We start from the raw sequence: 20,102 nt of genomic DNA, 5'->3' as shown, positions 1-20,102 counted from the left end.
AGATTTGCAAAAAGAATATGTGGACAGACAGACAAAACTAAGAATATTGGATAACCCCAAATCCCCGAGTATTTATTGCCAAAGATAGCTAACTATTCTTTCCTGTCTGATGATTGCATTAAGCTTTGCAGTAACTTCACAGGGGGTAAGTACCACCCACAACTCTTCATGTACCAGCCTTTCCCAGCTGAGGTTCATCAAAATTTTACAGAAAATTATTCCTATAGCTATTTACTACATTTCCCCAAGAATTGTATGTAACTAGTATCATTCTGGATGGATGAACAATAAATAAAGTCATTATGTACAAGAAATTCCTTTGGCTATTGAAAGAGTTTTCTCAGGGAATCCCCAGATGTGAAGGATTGGTTTTTGATCCTAATAAGTGTTAAATAATAGCCCAGAGGAGAAATTCAAGGTCTTTTCTGGGAGGAAATATTATATATGCAAAGGAATTGGAAGACCATGTTTCTTTGTATAAGCAAGAACTAGGGAGTATTTGTAGGAATTAATTCAAAATTTAGTTAAAAAAATTTGCAATGTAAGGTTGGATTGGGTCAGATTTACTGATACAGTGCATTCATTCTGGATTTTCAGTATAATTTTTCAGCTCTAACTTGGATATATAACAATTTTTTGAGATTTACTTGAATATTAGACATATAGTCTACTTTCAGTAAAATCCAGATTCTAGAATCCTCATATAAAGAATGATGTAGAGTAAGGAATAAATTTAAGGAAATTATAATGTTGGGGTAAGTCTATTATGTGCAACTTTCTCACATCCTACAAGCTGTGATGTTTAAGAATAGCACTGAATACTGTATTTATCATGATATTCAAGGTATTCATATGTGTGTGTAGTAAGTCAACTACAAATGCATTAGTTCCATTCTGAGAGCAGGTTTGTAAGTTCAGTTTGTTCCTAAGTCTGACATACTTATATTAGGTACCTAATTAACACACTCAGCTATATAGTACTATACGTAATAGGGTTTACTTTTCATGCAAATAATACATAAAAAAGAGCACAAAAATAAAACATTTTAAACCTTATAGTACCTTGAAAAGTACATTAGTGCTATATAATAGCTGGCATCCAATGAACAAGCAAGAAGAGTTACTGACTGGGACACAGAGGGCAAACTGCAATTTAACTCATGACTGAAAGCACATTTGTGTCTTTGAAAGTTCACACCTTGAAGGGTATATATATATGTATGTGTATATATATATTTATATTTGTTTTGTTTCTTTCACCCAAATATACTCCATTGCTCCTGTTTTCATTGGGGTTCAGTAACACCATTTCCTTCTCTTGTTCCTTAAGCCTAAAAAGTCATTACAGTTTCCTGCTCTGTGTGTGTGGTCTGGGTGTCCCACTATTCTTTGTTCCTTATTTGTAACCTTGCCCCAAATGTGTAAACAATCCCTTCATTAGCATCTCTTTTAAACTATCTGAACTGAATTTAAGTACACATGGAGACTCTGACTTACAAATACCTCACTTTTCCCTTCTTTTTTTTTTTTAAATTTTCAAAGTGTTCTGTGTCAGGTTATTAACACATGCTTTCAGGTTACTAATCATGCTTTGGGTCTTTTATAAATTTTTGGTGTAAGGAGTCATATCTTGGAATTAATCTCTCTGTTTGCAGAGATATAGAAATTCCTTTTGAACTAATTAAAATTCCTCTAGGTAACATGTGCCAACCATTATAGTCACTATCATAAAATTTATACAGTAAGAGCTGAATTAGTTTAATTTGTTAATTTTCCATTTTCAAATTGGACCATTGATTTGTCAATTTCAGGTATAGAGTAATAAATTTAGGACTTAAAATTTATAATACCATTTCATAAATAATTAAAATATTAAACTGAACATGCTTGGGACATGAACTATGTGTATATATTTTGTTATAAACCTATATTCTCTTCATTGAATAATAATTATATTTAGAGAAGAACATGATTTCAAATCGTGGTTGCTACTTGAATTTGTAAGATCACAAGAATACATAAAAATACACTGCAGAGGCATAACTTTTTTATTGCCATATGTTTTAAAATAATTACAAGATCATAAAATACATCTGGGAACTTGTCTCAATTAGAAGTCTTGCTCCTCAGGGAAACATGATAATTTAGAAAGCAGGAGTTTCTTATAAACTGAAAAGATTCACATGATTTATTGATGTCCATTATTTCACGAGTAAAGAAAATAGATCTTTAGTATCTCTAACTGAATGGGGACTGATAGATTTCCAGGACAAATATAATAGTCATTTTAAAGAATTATGATCATGACCAGGTTTTATTGATAAAATTGGAATGATTAGATCACTACCGATAACATAACCAAGAGTATACTGAAGTCCAGACTATGCTTCCATGTCTGCTAAATCTGTGTGCCTTCCAGGTCATTCTTCAAATACCAAAAGCAAACAACTAATTTTTCTCTAAATGTATGTATGTACATGCATACATGTATGTTTGTCATTTCAGCAAGAGGTACTCCTGCTGGAACTTGGCTGGCCTTATTATGTAAAGTAAAGATAGCTAATGTGACAGAAGACATTAATGGGGGCAAAATGGCCCTATGTTTTTGTTTTTATGGACCAAAAATTTCTTTCCTTGTAGAGACAAAAATTGTTTTTGTTGTTTAGTTACTAAGTTGTGTCAGACTCTTGTGATCCCATGGACCATGAGCCAGGTTCCTCTGTCCATGGGATTTCCCAGGCAAGAATATTGGAGTGAATAGCCATTTCATTCTCCAGGAGATCTTCCCCACCCAGGACTGAACTTCTGTCTCCTGCGTTGCAGGTGGATTCTTTACTGCAGAGCCACCGTAGAAATTATAGAACACTATATAAAGATTTCTAACTGCCACTTTGAATACTCCTGGCTCTCTGTCTTAGAGTTTGTATTAAATGCAAAATGAAGGGAAAAAAGACCATCTTCCAAACAGCTTTAACAACTTATCTCCATCTAGTTTCCCAAACAGAAAACTCAAATATACTTTCGATGTGGATGATTCTGAACCACTTTGCTCATTTAAGTGTTATTCACAAAACCAGGTTTCCTTGTGCATCTGTCTTCATCTGTCTGTTTTTAAATCTTTGTTCCCATCATCTCTGAGTCCAGTTAACACCAGTCCCAGTTTGAACCATTTCATTTATCTCATAACTGACATCTTCTGTCAAGTAAAGCTTCCATATAATCTACTTTCTGCTCTAGCAGAGTATCTTTTCAAAATATGTGAATGGTTCCAACTTTAAAAACTCTCTAATTCCCTCCCAATATCCCTAGGATTAAGAATAAAATCTTCATAGACCCAAAGTGCCTTTTCCATTCAAACACTTTAACCTTTCCTGTAGGAGTCAGTCCTCACTTTTACCCTCAAGCACATGCACTTGTACCTTGCTTTAGAGACTTTACACAAATTGCTCCCTTAGTCTGCAGAACTCTAACTTATTTTTCAGTCTTAGCATAAATGTCATTTCCTCCAGCAAGTTTCCCTGACCTTCAGCCTGGGATAAAATATCTCAATATAGGTTCATATAGCATCCTGAAATTTTTACATTTCACTTTCTGGGATCTTGTTTGATGTGCGCCTTCCTTCCTGTTCTGTTCTGTGAGTATCATGGCCCTGTGAGCTTTCTTTATCACTGCATCCCTTGCCTCAGTTTCATTCACACATATAGAAGGTATTTCATTTCTTTTTTAGTCAACAAAGTTTTCACCAGCTTCTCTTAGGGCTTCAGCACTGAACTAGGATATAGTAAGTACTCAGTTTTTGATGAAAATTAATGTAAGTAATAAACTTTTGAGGAATACCATTTTGCATATGTGAGAGACTGATTTTTGAATAAAATACCCAATGGGGTCTTCCATGTCCTTTATATATGCTCTTCAAAATATTTAAATATTTTATTATTTATTGTATGTCTAGGCTATTTTGCTCTTCGCTAGTAAGCTCAGATATCTTTATCATTCAGAATTAATAGCTCTTCTTAGTCAAGTTTTTTTTTTTTTTTAGTTGGAGGCTAATTACTTCACAACATTTCAGTGGGTTTTGTCATACATTGATATGAATCAGCCATAGATTTACACGTATTCCCCATCCCGATCCCCCCTCCCCTTAGTCAAGTTTTTAAGCAAAAATATATTTCCTTTTCTCCTTTCCTCCACCCATTTAATTACTACTCGTTTTTTTTTTTTTTTTTTTTAATGAACCTTTGAATCTGTGCCTTTTATTGTACTCAGTTTCAGATTCTTTTTGGAATTAAGCACAATATAAATAGTAAGCTAAGAACAGTTGAAAACCTATTTTGGTGTTAACCAATTCTTCCAGGAGTCATCACTCATATTTTACGGTCTTCTTTGGAAATGATCCCTTAACCTAACAATTGTAATAAAAGAACTTCTCAGATTTTTCAGTGTTCTCAAAATTTACAGAAATAATGGATTCAGGTATGCTGAATATATTTCTGTAAGACAATGCATACTACAAAGTCACACACTAACAATTCCAAACCTGTCAAAATAAAGTTGTTGCTGTTTAGTTGCTCAGTGGTGTCTGACTCTTTGCAACCCTATAGACTGTAGCCGGTCAGGCTCCTCTGTCCATGGGATTTCCCAAGCAAGGATACTGGAGTGGGTTCCTATTTCCTTCTCTAGGGGTCTTCCAGACCCAGGGATCAAACCTGCCTCTTCTGCTTGGCAGATGGGTTTTTTTTACCACTAAGCCACCAGGAAGCCCAGAATAAAGTTAAAGCCTGAATAATCAGAAAGAACAGAGATGACAGCATTGCTAACAATAATGCTTGTGTGTGTGCTCAGCTGTATCAGACTCTTTTTGATCCCACAAACGAGGGCTATTCAAATGACAGGTGTATTTTTGATAAATAAGTGAATTAAACAGTCGTTACATAATTTAACTTTAGAAGTAATATGAAAATAATTTGATGAAAGAGGAGATAAGGAAGGGTTGAAGATACTGATTCTGAAAAAAGAACATTTGCAAAGATTAGTGAAAACTCTCCAGTAAGTTTTTTCCAATATGGATCACTGGGCTGTGTTGAGACAAAGGGAGAATTCTGAGCAAAATGGCACCATATAGCACTTGGTCCTCAGACGGCATGATGAGTGCAGTTCTGCTGGGATTCATGGTGCAAATCTGCAGTACCAGTAACAAACAAGCAACTATATGGTAGACATTTTAATATTAGGGGCTGGGGAAAATTGTGTTATTCAACCAACTTCCATGTTAAACAGGTATCATTTCCTTATTTACCAGGCTCTCATTTTCATGAGTTTGAAGCCTTTATTTTCATTACCGAGTCATGTTTTGAGACAGGCAGTACAGACTGCATTTGATCTTTACTCTAGAGGAAGGGTGAATATGAAAATAGTTCCAAGCAGTGCTTCTCAAACTATAATATTCATACAAATTACCTGGAGATCTTGTTAAAAAGCTAATTCAGATTCAAATTCAGTTTGTCTGGGAGGGACTTCAGATTATACATCAAGATAATGCATATGCTATTAGTCCACGGAGCAGACCTCCACTAGCAAGAGTCTAGAGGAGCTCTGCTCAGTGGAAATGTGAGCCATGTATGTAATTTTAGACTTTTCAGTAGCCACATTAAAATAAAAATAAATAGGTAAAATTTATTTTTTACCTATTTTAGGTAAAAATATTTTGCCTATTTACAATATATTTTATTTAACCTAATATACCCAAAACAGTATTATTTCACCATGGAATCAATATAAAAATTTTAATGAGCTATTTTACATTCTCTTTTCATATAGCTGTTTAAGTGTTGTATTTTCATCAGAAATACCTGATGTTATTTACATTTGAAAAAGTAGAGTAACATCTCGAGAGTTTCCAAATATACTTAAAATATTTCCAACTGACTGAGAGTATCAGAGTTTAAAATTAAATTTAAATTAATTAAAATTAAAAGAAAGTAAAATTTGGTACCTAAATTGTCACATTTCAATGCTAAGCCGCCACGCATAGTTAGTACCTGCCATGTGGGTCAGCAGAGATACACAGACTATTTTAACTAGACTTGAATATTTTAAACAGAATATTTAATGGAAGTTTACAGCAGGCTTCAGAAAACAACATACAATGTCTCCTTCAGTAAATATTGTTTGGAGTTTTAATGCATGCCAACTATTTTGCTGAGTGTTTTAGCTAGATAAAGTAAAGGAAGAAAACAGTTTTAAGGATATAAAATGCCTTATAAAGTGGAAGAGCAGGAATTCAGTTGGGTGTCCGTGGCTGAAACTCGGAAATGCAAACCAAGAGGAAATATATTTGCGTTTACTCTGTATCCATTTGGAAAGAATACATCTCTTCTCATTCCCTGCAGGAGGACATCTGTCTCTCCTCTTTATCCACATCCGGTGTGAGGGATGTTTACGCCCACACTCCTCGGGTTGCATACTGTGCTGGCTATTTCCTTGTTCTTCACTGCCGAGCCCACCCTTCTTTCTCTTCTCTGACACTCGAGCTGCAGCCTGCATGGCACCATCATCAGACTCACTTGCTGGTGGCGCTAGGTTTTTGTCTAGAATCTGGAGTGAGAGTGAAAGGCAGGCAGCTGGGAGAAGGGTTTTCTTTTTTCTTTCTTTTTTTAAATTACCATATCCTGTTACTTTCAGTTTGATAACAGAAGATAACAGGGGCTTTTTCTAGCCCTGGAATGTTTCAGCATCCTCATCACCAGCTACGCTCTGAATAGATTCTAGTACCAGCCAGATTATCCCTTTCTCTTTGGAAAAGGAGAGATGTCCTGCCCTCTTCAAAGGTCTGAGGTTCTTTGAGCTCTTAGGTTCTGGTCACATCATCTCTTCATTTTGATCTGTGAGTGATAGCTTCAGGATGAACTCAGTCCTATTGGTGGTGGTTCCTTCCTGGTTAGTGATATAAGAGCTAACTCAGCCCCACCGGCGATATGTTCTACGTAGTGGATAATATCTATGATACCTCAAGGTTTTCCTTTTTGCTCTTTCATTTTTCTCATATCTGGATAATCAATCTGTCCTATTAAATCTCCTCTTTTTAAGAAACATTACGCAGTTTCTATTTTCCTGATTCACACTGACTGATATACTTGGAACAGAGAGAAAGTCACTGCAATCCTTCAATTTAAATTCCAAGAGATAGGAGAGAATCCTACTCATCTATATTATGTCTGGGCGGAGGGGGGTGGAGTCCATTCTTGATCTAATCAATTACAGAAAAGAGAATAGTTTCATGTATTAGGAAAAGAAAAAGGCTGCTGGAAACTGGAATCCTCCTGCTTGATTTTGTGTTTGTTTGTTCCCAGAGAAAAGAAATAATGAGATGTACAGATATCTCAAAATATTTATACCTCAAAGATAATCATAATACATATACATGTATTATAGATAATCTATATACATGGCTGTATTAATCTGGTAGCTTTGATTCACTTGACCATCCTTCCAGTTAATTAAACAAATTTAGCAACTCTTACCTGCTAGAGTACTTTTCTCTACAAACTATTCCACTTTTCTCCTGCATCATTATCAAAAATATCTCTACTGGATATTTTCTGATAGTATAAGATAAAATCGTGTTATTTTTATGTGAATAAAATATTATTTGGTTCACCTCCATTTTCAGCTAATATTCCTTTTCCTTTTGTCTTTACATAAATATTCCTCCAAACAGTTTCCAGTATGAATGATTTCTACCCCCTTTCTTTACATTTGCCATGGAAATCATTACTTTTAGAAATTCATTCCTGTATTTATGCAGAAACTGCTCACGTCAAAGTCTAAAAATGATGTCACTGTTGTTAAAACCACAGCCCAATCTCAGCTGATGTAAAAGCAACAAGTACACTTGATCGCATCTTCCTTGATGTGCAGACCATCACATCCTTCTGTTTTTCTCTCTTTCCCTTTGTGTATCCTCTTTGTCTCCCTGACATCTAAACTCGAGTCCTTGGACCGCTTCTCTCCCTACTTTCACTTTGTAACCTCATCAATTCTCTTGGCTTTAGATAGGTTGACAAGTCCCAAATCTATACCTTGGCTCTGCACTCATCCCTGAATCTAGACTCATATATCTAAGCCAAATTTGACATCTCTACTTGAGTGTCTAAAACGAATCTCAAGCTTTAAAAGTAATCTCCCCAAAATCTTGCAAAAAATGTTTTAAAAAGCTTTAAAAAATATTCATCCAACACAATCCCAAATTGGCCTTCTCACCTCATCACCTCCCCTGTTTTAAAATATGCCAACTCCTATTTCAATTATTTACCCTAAAACTTGTCATTCAACCTTTCCTTCTCTTTGTCTTTCACACTTCACATGTAATCTAAAGGAGTTCTGTTGGTTCTACCATTAAAATATACGTGGAAGCTGATCACTTCTTTTAACCACTTGTAGTTCTACTGCCCTCATGCAAGCTAATGTTATATTTCTAAAGTACCTTATCTTGATGGCTTTGTAATCGGTGTCTTGGCCTTATCTTTTGACTTTCAGTGTCCATATTCAACACACACTTGATATTCCTTACCTTGTGCTTTACAAATATTAAATAATTTAATGCTTATTATATTTCCCTTGTAGGTCAGTGGGTAAAGAATCTGCCTGCAGTGCAGGAGACCCGGGTTCAATCCCTGGGTTGGGAAGTTCCCCTGGAGAAGGAAATAGCAACCCACTCCAGTATCCTTGCCTGGAAAATCTCATGGACAGAGGAGCCTGGTGGGCTGCAGTCCATGGGGTTGCAAAGAGTCAGGTGTGACTGACCGACTAACACTTACTTACTTACTTACTTATACTTCTATGAGGTGGATACAACTATCATCATAATTATACCCATGAGAAAGATGAGCCACAGTGAGATGCGGTAAATTGACCAAAACCCCATAGTTGATTAATGTCAGAGATAGGTCTTCAGGCTGTCAGGTACCAGAATCTGTTCTCCTAATCTCTGTTCTCTATGACAGCTCTTATTCCAACAAAAATCACAGGGTGTCACTCATCTACTCAAAATATTCAAATGAGTTTCCATCTTTCCTTAGGTTATAAGTCAAAGCTTTGAACATTTCTTGAAAAACATATATACATTGGCCTCCGGTCATCTCTGATATCACTTCTTATTACTCTGTTCCTCATTCTCAACTCCCCTTACCTTACCTTCTTGAAGATCTTGGGACACAAGAGACCCCCATCTTTCAGGGCCTTTGAATTTGTTATTCTCTCTGCCTGGATTCTTTCCCAAATATCCACGTAGCCGGTCTACTCACTTCTATCAGATTTTGATTTTAGTATCCCCTTCTGAGTGGGTCCTTATTTATCAGTGTACATAAAATCTCCTATCCTCAACTCTGTCCTACTTTACTTGTTTATTTTTATTTTGGGAAAATTTCAACACATCGTATGTTTTATTTATTTTTCTTGCTTTTTGCCTTTTCCCACTCCACACTCATTCAAATGCATGTCTCACGAAGGAGAGAGTTTGCTCAGTTTTGTTAATTGCTATATTCCCAGTGCCTGGTAAAAATTTGCTCAATTTTCTGAATAAATAAATGAATGTTTAAAAAAGAAAATGGCATTTATTTAACTGACAACTGTCATTTGAACATATCAAATCCAGGTTTGCTTTTGCGTCTGACTTCCATCATGTTTTATGCTTTGACTTCTGATTAATTTATTGAAGAGAGGGCATTGTAAGCACAAAAAGAGTTGTGCATTTGGACACAAAACACTGTTCAAAACAGTGGGGATATAGGGGGAAATAAATGGAAGTGGAAGGATTATTTAGGCAGAGGCTAATATGCATATGGCTGAGTCTGAATTCCACATGAGATTGATTTAAGTTGTCAAAGCAACACATAGACAGAAGTTATTATTACTTCGTATTTTGTTATTGTCCTTAAATGATGAGATTCTGATAGGGCAACTGTGTGTTTTCAGCAAACACTGTAAAGTGAAGCATGACTTTGATGATCCAAATATAGACATGTCTCTGTAACTGCATCTCTGAGTAATAGTATACTATCTCTCTACCATGTAAGTTGTTATAAGCTGTTATTGTTGTTCAGTTGCTAAGTCCTGTCTCCCTCTTTGCAACCCTATGGCCTGCAGCACGCCAGGCTCCTCTGTCCTCCACTTTCTCCTGGAGTTTGCTCAAACTCATGTCCATTGAGTCGGTGATGCTATCTAACCATCTCATCCCTTGCCGGCCATGTAAGTAGTGGGTGATAAATTGACATTTTGAAATCCAGCAATGAGCAGAAAGGGAAAAAAAGCAAGGAAAAGAGGTAGGAAAACAAGGAGAGATAGTGAAAGGAAGAGAAGAAAGAGGACTCTGTTTCTCTATTTGTGGAGTCATGGAAAGAGACGTACTGGGGACTCATGGGAGTTTATATGAATACAAACCAGTAAACATGTCTCTTTATTTTAACAATTAAATCAGGGATTTTCCAGGTGAAAAAATTGCAGTGGAAATTGACTATGTCCAGAATCCCCTATTTGTTTCCCAGGTCTAGAAGGTAATTTTGAGTCCTTTTATACAGGAAGTAAGAAGGACAAAAAATAAACAGAGTTATTTGGTGAAAAGGAGAGCCCCTGAAATGAGTTTCCAGATTTGTGCTGGGTTCCCTGAAGTCAGTTCTTTCAAGGTTCTGTGTTCCCTCACATGAAGGAAGAGGAATTTTATCTCATACGACTTACCATAATATATGTTTTTATTTTGTTGAAGCTAAAAAATTAAATATACACACATTTAGAAAAAGAAAATTAAAACCATAATACTCAAGAGTAATTATGACAGGAGGCCAGCATTATATTCCATTAACATATGGCAGTAGGTAATTAGTTAATAAGTGCACTTTCTAAATGTTGGCCAGTGTCCACATGAAAATGCATCAGACATCATAATATTATTTTAAAAGTCACTTTGTTCCTCTGTCATTTCCCATTTAATAAGCCAATATAATTAAACTAGCTGGGATAAGTAAATTTGGTCGATGTTTTTGGAAGTTTACAGCAACAATTTAAAGGCCGGAATAACAGCACGTTTATGATTTCCTTTACAGATAACAGATGTGCAATCACGCCAGAGCTGTATATTTTTACTTTAAATAGTAGTAAATTTAATTCTTTCTCTTCCTTAAAACACCAAACAAAATAAAGTGCTGTACCAAATTCGCTGGCAGTTTCAAGAGTAATGTGCTGTATCTCCCATCAATGCGTCTTTGCTGTCACTGTAGGGGAACTCAAAATAAAACAGAGGTGTGTAAATAGCTAGACAGATGTATATTTGACACTTCTGAAAGCAAACAGAATTTGTTTGGCACACAGTTCCCATTTTCTCTAGGGATTTGAGAACAGTGGAAGAATTTAATTTTGCAGGCCAGTACAAAAGTTTCTAAAATATGTTTTATACAATATATATAAGACAGTCATTGATTCACTGAAATAAGAAAATGGGATTCACAACCGGATTACCTGTGAGGCAGTTGTCCATTTTCAGGCAGACTCTTACGACATCAAAGAATGTAAAAATACAACATTCTTCTATAAACTAACCGAGGACATTCTTCATTCTGTTGGGATGACATTTTTGACAGTTGTTGGAGCTACAAGATCTATGAAAGTATTGTCCACAAGTTCAAGAGCATAAAAAAAAAATTTATAGCAAAGAAGCTGCAAGAGAAAAATGCAATTCTTAAACTTCAAGTAAAATAAAAAAGCCACTTTCTTTTGAAACATGGCTTTTTAACTAAAATGTTAGTGTAAACTATCTGAATAAATATAGTAAAAACTTATGGCATATCAGAAAATTCATTATTTACAAATCATACTTGAAAATTTACTTGTAAAAGAAAGTAAACAATATATTTGTAGAAAGTTTTGTAATATTTCCTAATTACTTACACAGCATGATTATCTAATATTGCTAATACACTCTATTTTGCAACAAGCTATTTTTCTGTAAACCTTAAGCAAGCCCTTTCTAATATTTCAAGAGTTGACAGATAAAGAACAAGGATCAGATGAGACCATTTCCAAACTTTAACATTCAGTTTTTAAAATTGTATGATAAGTAAGTCCTTAAAGGGGAGTCTCAGGGAATTCCCTGGTGACTCAGTGGGAAAGAAAGTGCCTGCCAATGAAGGAGATGCAGGTTCGATCCCTGGGTTGGGAAGATACCCTGGAGTAGGGAATGGCTACCTACTCCAATATTCTTGCTTGGGAAATCCCGTGGACAGAGAAGCCTGGTGGGCTACTTCCATGGGGTCACAAAAGAGCCAGACACAACTGAGCAACTAAATAACAACAAAAGGGTAGTCTCACATATATCTCATAGAATTGGAAGATGCTTTAACTCAGATTCAACAATTCAAACAGTTGGTTTATCACACTGTAGGTTTTGCTTTAATACTTAGTAGTGCCTGTGTGGCTATATAGGATTTTCTACCCATTCAGGATCCCAAAATGATGAGAGAAAGGGAGGGTCTTTGGGGTGAGGGAGCGAGATTTTTAGTAAAAATATCACTTGGACTTACTCTGAATGGTGGTCACAACTGGAAAGATGATTTTTCCTTATAAAGAGTGTGTAAAACTTTAAACGTATTTCTATAATGCACAGCAAGCACCTGCATCATCCTTCAAGATGATTTTATTTTTGGTCGTTGATTGTGAGCATAATGAGGGTTTCATTATACTTCAGCATAGTAATTACCCTCTCATATGTGATGTTGAGAAGCAATATCCACTCTCAAATTTTTGGTAATTAAACACCTTTTTTTTGGTATAATTTATCAAAGGACTAAGTGTTTCAGTAAATGAATACCTATGGATTTTAGGATACCATGGTAAGATGTGTATTTTAAAGAATAGTTTTGACTCATAGGCTTGTGAACAAGCATGAAAAATTAAAAAAAAAAATTTTAAGAAGGCAAACTTGAAAAGCTTTAGTAAAAGACAAAAATATTGTTATAATTTTATTTATCTACTCTACTACATTTATCATTTTACTGTAAGAAAAAGGAAGAAGATGTTTTCGGAATTGGGTATATTGTAATGTTTTATATAATGCATAAAATATCTAAAATCACTTAGCACTTCTGTTGTATCTCAGTCATGCATGATTCCCAAATATGTGTATCATTTGGTTGATGGAATTGTGTATTGTTTGTGTGTGTGTGTGTTCTATAGAGCCAGTGCATTTCTAATAATAACAAGAGGCCAAGAGAACTTCACTTTTAAAAAAGGCAAAGAAAGCATTAATTTCACACACAAACACTTCCAAATATCTATGTCCATCTGTTTAGTCTATCTCTTCTCCAGAAGGATGAGAATGTCTAGAGAAAATCTATTTTGGTATACTGAAAGAGTAAAGATATATAAACCTAAATAGTTATACACTTAAAGTTGAAAATAATGTGGCTTCAACAAGGAGAGACACTCAATTTACAAAACTGTGAGATTTACTTCACTTAGTACAAAAGATTTATTGGCAATTTTGTTAATGAACTGGAAACAAATTTATCTAAATGCACCCAATTTTTATGAAAGAGTCTCATCTTTAAATGTACAATTTTGAAAATGTTCCAGAATTAAAATATTCTTTAAAGACCTACTGTGAAATAAGACTTTGTTTAGACAGCAATTATTTTTCATTTTTAATAGTTTTTTTGTTTGTTTGTTTTCCATTTATTTTTATTAGTTGGAGGCTAATTACTTTACAATATTGTAGTGGTTTTTGCCATACATTGACATGAATCAGCCATGGATTTACATGTGTTCCCCATCTCGATCCCCCTTCCTGCCTCCCTCCCCATCCCATCCCTCTGGGTCTTCCCAGTGCACCAGCCCTGAGGACTTGTCTCATGCATCCAATAGTTTTGACCCACCTCAGAGTGTTACAAGGATTCCTACATTTTTAAAAGAAGTCCTACTTTAACCATTATGGATTTCACTTCAAGATTAGTATGACAAAATTGAGAATCTAAGCAATTTGCTAATAAGAGTGTATTTTTTATTTGGAACATTTTGTTAATTTTGCCCATCAAGTAAAAATTATTAATAGCATGACTACAAATTGATTACAAGATAACTGGAAAATATACAAATACGTGGAGATTAAATAACATGTTCCTAAACAGTGGGTCAAAGAAATCAAAAAATATTTTGACTCAAATGAAAATAGAAATATACCAAAATTTATGAGATGCAGCAAAGGCATTTCTAAGTATATGTTGATAAATAACTAGAATAAGAAAAAAGAAAGATCTCAAATAAACAACCTAACTTTGCACCTCAAGGAACTAGAAAAAGAACAACCTATGTCTAAAATTAGTCAAAAGAAAAAATGAATAGAAATAAATGAAACAGAGACTAAAAGACAATTAAAAAGATCAATGAAACCAGGAGCTCTTCTGAAAAGATAAAACACACACACAGATAAGCATTTACCTAGACTCATCCAGAATAGAAGGCGAGTACTCAAGTAAAGTTAAAATGAAGGAAAAATTACAACTGGTGCCACAGAAATACAAAGACACATAGAGACAACTAAGAACAACAATATGCCAAAAATTACATTGGGCAATCAAGAAGAAATGGCTAAATTCTGAAAAATACACAACCTACCAAGACTGATTGATGAAGAAATAGAAACTGAACAGATCAGTTACTAGCAAGGAAACTATATCTGAAATAAAAAATCTCCCAACAAACAAAAGTCCAGGACCAGATGGTTTTACTGAAAAATTCTATTAAATATTTAAAGAAAAAATAGTAACAATCATTCTTTCACTATGTATGCATATCAGATCATCACGCTGTACACTTTAAACGTGAAGCTATTTTTGTGTTCACTAAATATGTATATATATATATATATATATATATATACATTCTCAGTACATGTATTATAGTAAAACTACTACCTAACTAGAATCAGCATAAATTACCTTCTTTAAAATTAGAGTCAAGTAATCCATTCATATAGCTTAGGGATCTTGTATATAGGATTTTGCCTGATAAGAAATATCTTTAATATTTTTATTAAAATATGGTATAAGCTATAGACAAATATAAGCCATTCCTCCAAGCCATTATTATTTAAAATTACATTTTATACTTAAACCTCACACATAAACCTGTGTGAGTTAATATGTACAAATAAGGAAAAATCACTAAATTGCTTCATTTCCTGAATGTTTTATTCATAGAAAGTGTTGTCTATGAAAGTTATTTTGTTTATACTGCAAGGTAATACTGGGCCTCATTCATGCATGAGATTTTGTGAATAAGTTCTGTTACCTTATAGCATATTGTTTTGATTAAAAAAAGTGAAATTTCAAAGACCATAACAAGTCCAACCTGACCCTGTGCAACATTCAAAACTTAAACAATTGCCTATATAATTACATATTTGTATATCTATGTATTACCATATTACCTATATCTATATGAAATATTTATAAGAATGTTAAGTTCCTAAATATCAAGATGCAGTTGAAAAATTTAATACATTCTCTAAACAATGCTATGCAAACCATGTGCTTAGTTGTTCGATCGTGTCCAACTCTTTGCGACCCCATGGATTGTAGCCTGCCAGGCTCCGCTGTTTGTGGGAATTCTCCAGGCAAGAATTCTGGAGTGGGTTGCCATGCCCTCCAGGGGATCTTCCCAACCCATGGATCAAACCCAGGTCTTTTGCACTGTAGGCAGATTCTTTATCAACTGAGCCACCAGGGAAGCCATACATTCAGATTATTGTTACGAGTTTTAAAAAAAGTTTTTCTGTTTTCCATAACATCTGATCTTCTCTCAGAAGGTTTACTAGTCTAGATTATATATAGAAATTATATATAGAATTATATATAGAAATTATATATATAGAATATATATATAGAAATTATAAAATTTCATCCCTTCATTGTTAAAGAGTATATGACATTTAGCCTGTCACTATTTGTTTCTCTGCGTAAGAGAAAAGGCCCTGTGTGCGCTGTAGAGACGATCTATGTGTACTCAAAGGAAGAAGTGCTACCTTCTGAGTTGAATAACCACGGATAACCTACTTTTTATTTCCAGCTATGGCACTTGAACTGAACCTTAGTGGGTGTATTGCATAAGCATGGGGAGATGGCTTTTGAAGAACAGTAATTTGGAAGTACAAAGCAAAAACACAGGCAAAGAAAGATGCTAACTTTGGACCAGCAAATAGTACTGAAGATGAGCGTAAAAGACATGGTGAGAAGCTCTGGAAAGTGAGGGCAGAAGGACTGTCCAGGTTGAAGAGAACCTTTACTGCTAATTTAAGGCATTCTAGAAAATGGTCAAGATGTGAGCTTTTGAACGTACAATTATTGTTAATGTTACAACATCTATTCATTAGCACTGTTGGTAATGGTTCAAAGGAGTGACAAGACTGGGCCAGCAAACCAGCTGGGAGAGCCGTGTTACTAGACAGCCCCACAAGGCAAGAGGTGCAGTGAGACGGGGGAGGAACAGTTTGGAAGATGGATTACTTTTGATGAAAACTCTAGATTTGGGGGAAAAAAATTGTATGAGAGAAAACAAATTTTCTGAGATTTTCAGCTTGTTTGGGTGAAATCCCATTAGTAGACAGAGGGACTCCTGAGATAGTAAGATGAGCTTAAGCTCTGTCTAAATTCATTTTGAGAAACCAGTGGCAGAACATTTCAGAACGGATGAGCCTGTGGCTTCTGAAAATATGTGGTTAGTCTCGCTGTGAGAGAGGGGAAGTTTAAGATGAAAAATCAGGGTTCATTTTAGGGAGTAAAGCTAGGACTTGGGCTAGGTAGAGAAGATTTAGAGCGGCAGGGAAGTAGCCAACATTCAGAAGTTAGAGAAATGATTACATTTAAGGAACCACAAGAGAAATGGGTTCCAGTGAAAGAGTGTTCAGGGTGGGGAACAAAGGAAGAGGATGGCAGAACAGTAAAAGTGCCATGTTTGGGACAAAAAGGGAGAGAAGAGGCTGAGAAAAGAGGGCAGGAGTGCTTAAAAGAGCACAAGCTGAAAGAGGCACAGAAAGGGTGTCTGCTCTGCTTACAATTCTGCACACTTGCAAATGTTTTCCAAGTGAGAAAAGCCTCCATTTATTGAGTTATGATTTGTTATCATTTTTAATATTCATTCACTAATTTACAGAGATGGGTATTTTACAAAGCAGAAGAAGCAAAATAAAATTTTTACCAGAATTCCTTCTGTCCTTTCTGCCTGCCCCAATTCTGCAATTGTTCTGAAGCCATTTTACTAAAGCAAATCATCCTTAATCAGCTTCATGACACCCTATTACATGATTAACTCCAGGTGGTTTTCTTTTTGATTAGAATGAGTTTAAGGAAGTCTCTTGCTATCAGATACTTTGAACTGTAAATTCTGGATTGTGATTTCTGGTTGCAGATTTTTATAGACAACTCAGAAACAAGCACATCCACAGGAATTAAGTCTTTTTTGCTTCTACAGATAGGAAAAAAATGCCTTAACTTTCAAATAAAATTTATTGGAGGTTGAGAAGCATGGCATCAGTGAAGTACCAAGTGGCTAGACTACTGCCCTGAGCTTTTGTAAACTGAAGAATAATGTCACCTGTCCTTGGGTTCTTTGTGAGAAACTGCATCAAGGAGCAGCGCATTAGAGCTGTGGTTATCTCTAACTTAGGATTTCAGAGGTTTTTATTTTTCACTCATGTCTCTATGGTTGAACCATACAACTTTTCACAATCTGACTCTTATTTCCCACACCTTTCCCATCTTGCAGTTCACACTCTATCCAATCACATGTCCCATTTGTTTAGGAAGCCTCCTCTGGCCCAGTATGACATACTTCTATCAATCCTTCAAAACTCTGTCCCAGTAAAACTGCTATCATTAAGCTTGTCTCTTGAACCTTCCTCAGAGATAGTCAATCATTTCTCTATGCTGACTTTCTCTCTTGTGCAAATGCTTATTATTTAGTGGTATATTTATATATTTATCTTCTCAAGTAGACTGTGAGCATCTTGAGATAAAAGCCCGTAATCTGTCATTTGCTGTTTTCAACCATAACCTGGCACTTGAAACAGAATAGGAGTTCAAGTATTTTGTTTTTCATTGACTGGAATTGAATCAAATATTTGGCTCTAAAATAATATGAAAGGAAGTGTGATATGCTATTATCTTTTCTGTATATGAAAATTTTCAATTTCCTCCTAATTCCTAATGTTCCATTAAAAATATTGGTTCTATATCCTGGGGCGGGAAGATGTGCTTATTTATTGTCAGGGTATCAGAACAACATTTAGCTTTTGAAATCATTTGAATGACTTTCCCATATTAAAAGATATCACAGGAAGAAGATAATCTGCCTCAGTGGATTAACTCTTTATGAATCTAATGATGCTGAAGTCAGGAAGTTCTGTTTTTATGCTTGAATAAATGTCTTCTCATTTTAATGAGTATAGGTGATAAGAAGCATTTTTAAAGCAATCAATAACATATATTGACTGCTTACTTTACACAAAAATTTACTGAAACTGAACTAAGAAACTTTCTTGGCTAGACATTTACTTAAAAGAAGAATTAACAGAAAAGTGAAGACAATAATTTGGAAAAATGTTTTTGAAGAGAAAGAATAAAAATAAACATCTTCAAGACAAGTTAGTTATTCTTGAAAATATGTTGTGTTAAATTATGTGGAAATGGAAGGAAGGAATGGAAAGGCTGATGGGAAAAAAATACCAAAAATGATCCCTTGGATCACAGGAAAAGTAAGAGAATTCCAGAAAAAAAGAAAATCTACTTCTGCTTCATTGACTATGCTAATGCCTTTGACTGTGTGAATCACAGCAAACTGTGGAAAATGCTTCAAGAGATGGGAATACCAGACCATCTTACCTGCCTCCTGAGAAACCTATATGCAGGTCAAGAAGCACCAGTTAGAACTAGACATGGAACAATGGACTGGTTCCAAATTGGGAAAGGAGTAGGTCAAGGCTGTATATTGTCACCCTGCTTATTTAACTTTTGTACAGAGTACATTAGGCAAAATGCCTAATGAAGCACAAGCTAGAATCAAGACTGAGTGGAGAAATATCAATAACCTTAGGTATGCAGATGACACCACCCTAATGGTAGAAAGTGAAGAGAAACTAAAGAGCCTCTTGATGAAGATGAAAGAAGAGAGTGAAAAATCTGGCTTAAAACTCAGCATTCAAAAACTAAGATCATGGCATCCAGTCCCATCACTTTATAGCAAACAGATGGGGAAACAATGGAAACTGTGAGAGATTTTATTTTCTTGGGCTCCCAAATCAATGTAGATGGTGACTGCTGCCAGGAAATTAAAAGACTCCTTGGAAGAAAATTTAAATTTGTCCTTGAAAGAAAAGCTGTGACCAACCTAGACAGTATATTCAAAAGCAGAGACATTACTTTGCCAACAAAAGTCCATATAGTCAAAGCTATGGTTTTTTCAGTGGTCACAGATGTGAGAACTGGTCAATGAAAAAGGCTAAGTGCTGAAAAATTGATGCCTTTAAACTGGTGCTGGAGAAGACTATTGAGAGTCCTTTGGACTGCAAGGAGATCAAGCCAATCAATCCTAAAGGAAATCAACACTGAATATTCATTGGAAGGCTGATGCTGAAGCTGAAGTCTAGTCCTTTGGCTGCCTGATGCAAAGAACTGACTCATTGGAGAAGACCCTGATTCTGGGAAAGATTAAAGCCAGGATGAAAGGGGGACAACAGAGGATGAGATGGTTGGATGACATCATCAACTCAATGGCCTGAGTCTGACTAAACTCTGAGAAATAATGAAGGACAGGGAAGCCTGTTGTGCTGCAGTCTATGAGGTCTCAAAGAGTCAGACACAAGTGGACATCTGAACAACAAAAGAACCAAAAATGACTAGAGCCAAGAAAAAACTACTGAAAGAAACAGAGGAGAAATGAGGTGAGCAGGAGAGATGATCGCAGTAAGTTTGGTAAAGAACATGCATATGAAACTGTCCTAGAAGGACTTATAGCAAGTTGGAGAAGAAAATTCGTGGTTTTATAGAGGATGTATTACTAAAGTC

The sequence above is a fragment of the Dama dama genome, chromosome 32 (assembly GCF_033118175.1).
Source record: "Dama dama isolate Ldn47 chromosome 32, ASM3311817v1, whole genome shotgun sequence".
NCBI lineage: Eukaryota > Metazoa > Chordata > Mammalia > Artiodactyla > Cervidae > Dama > Dama dama.
This window is presented reverse-complemented; position numbering follows the sequence as displayed.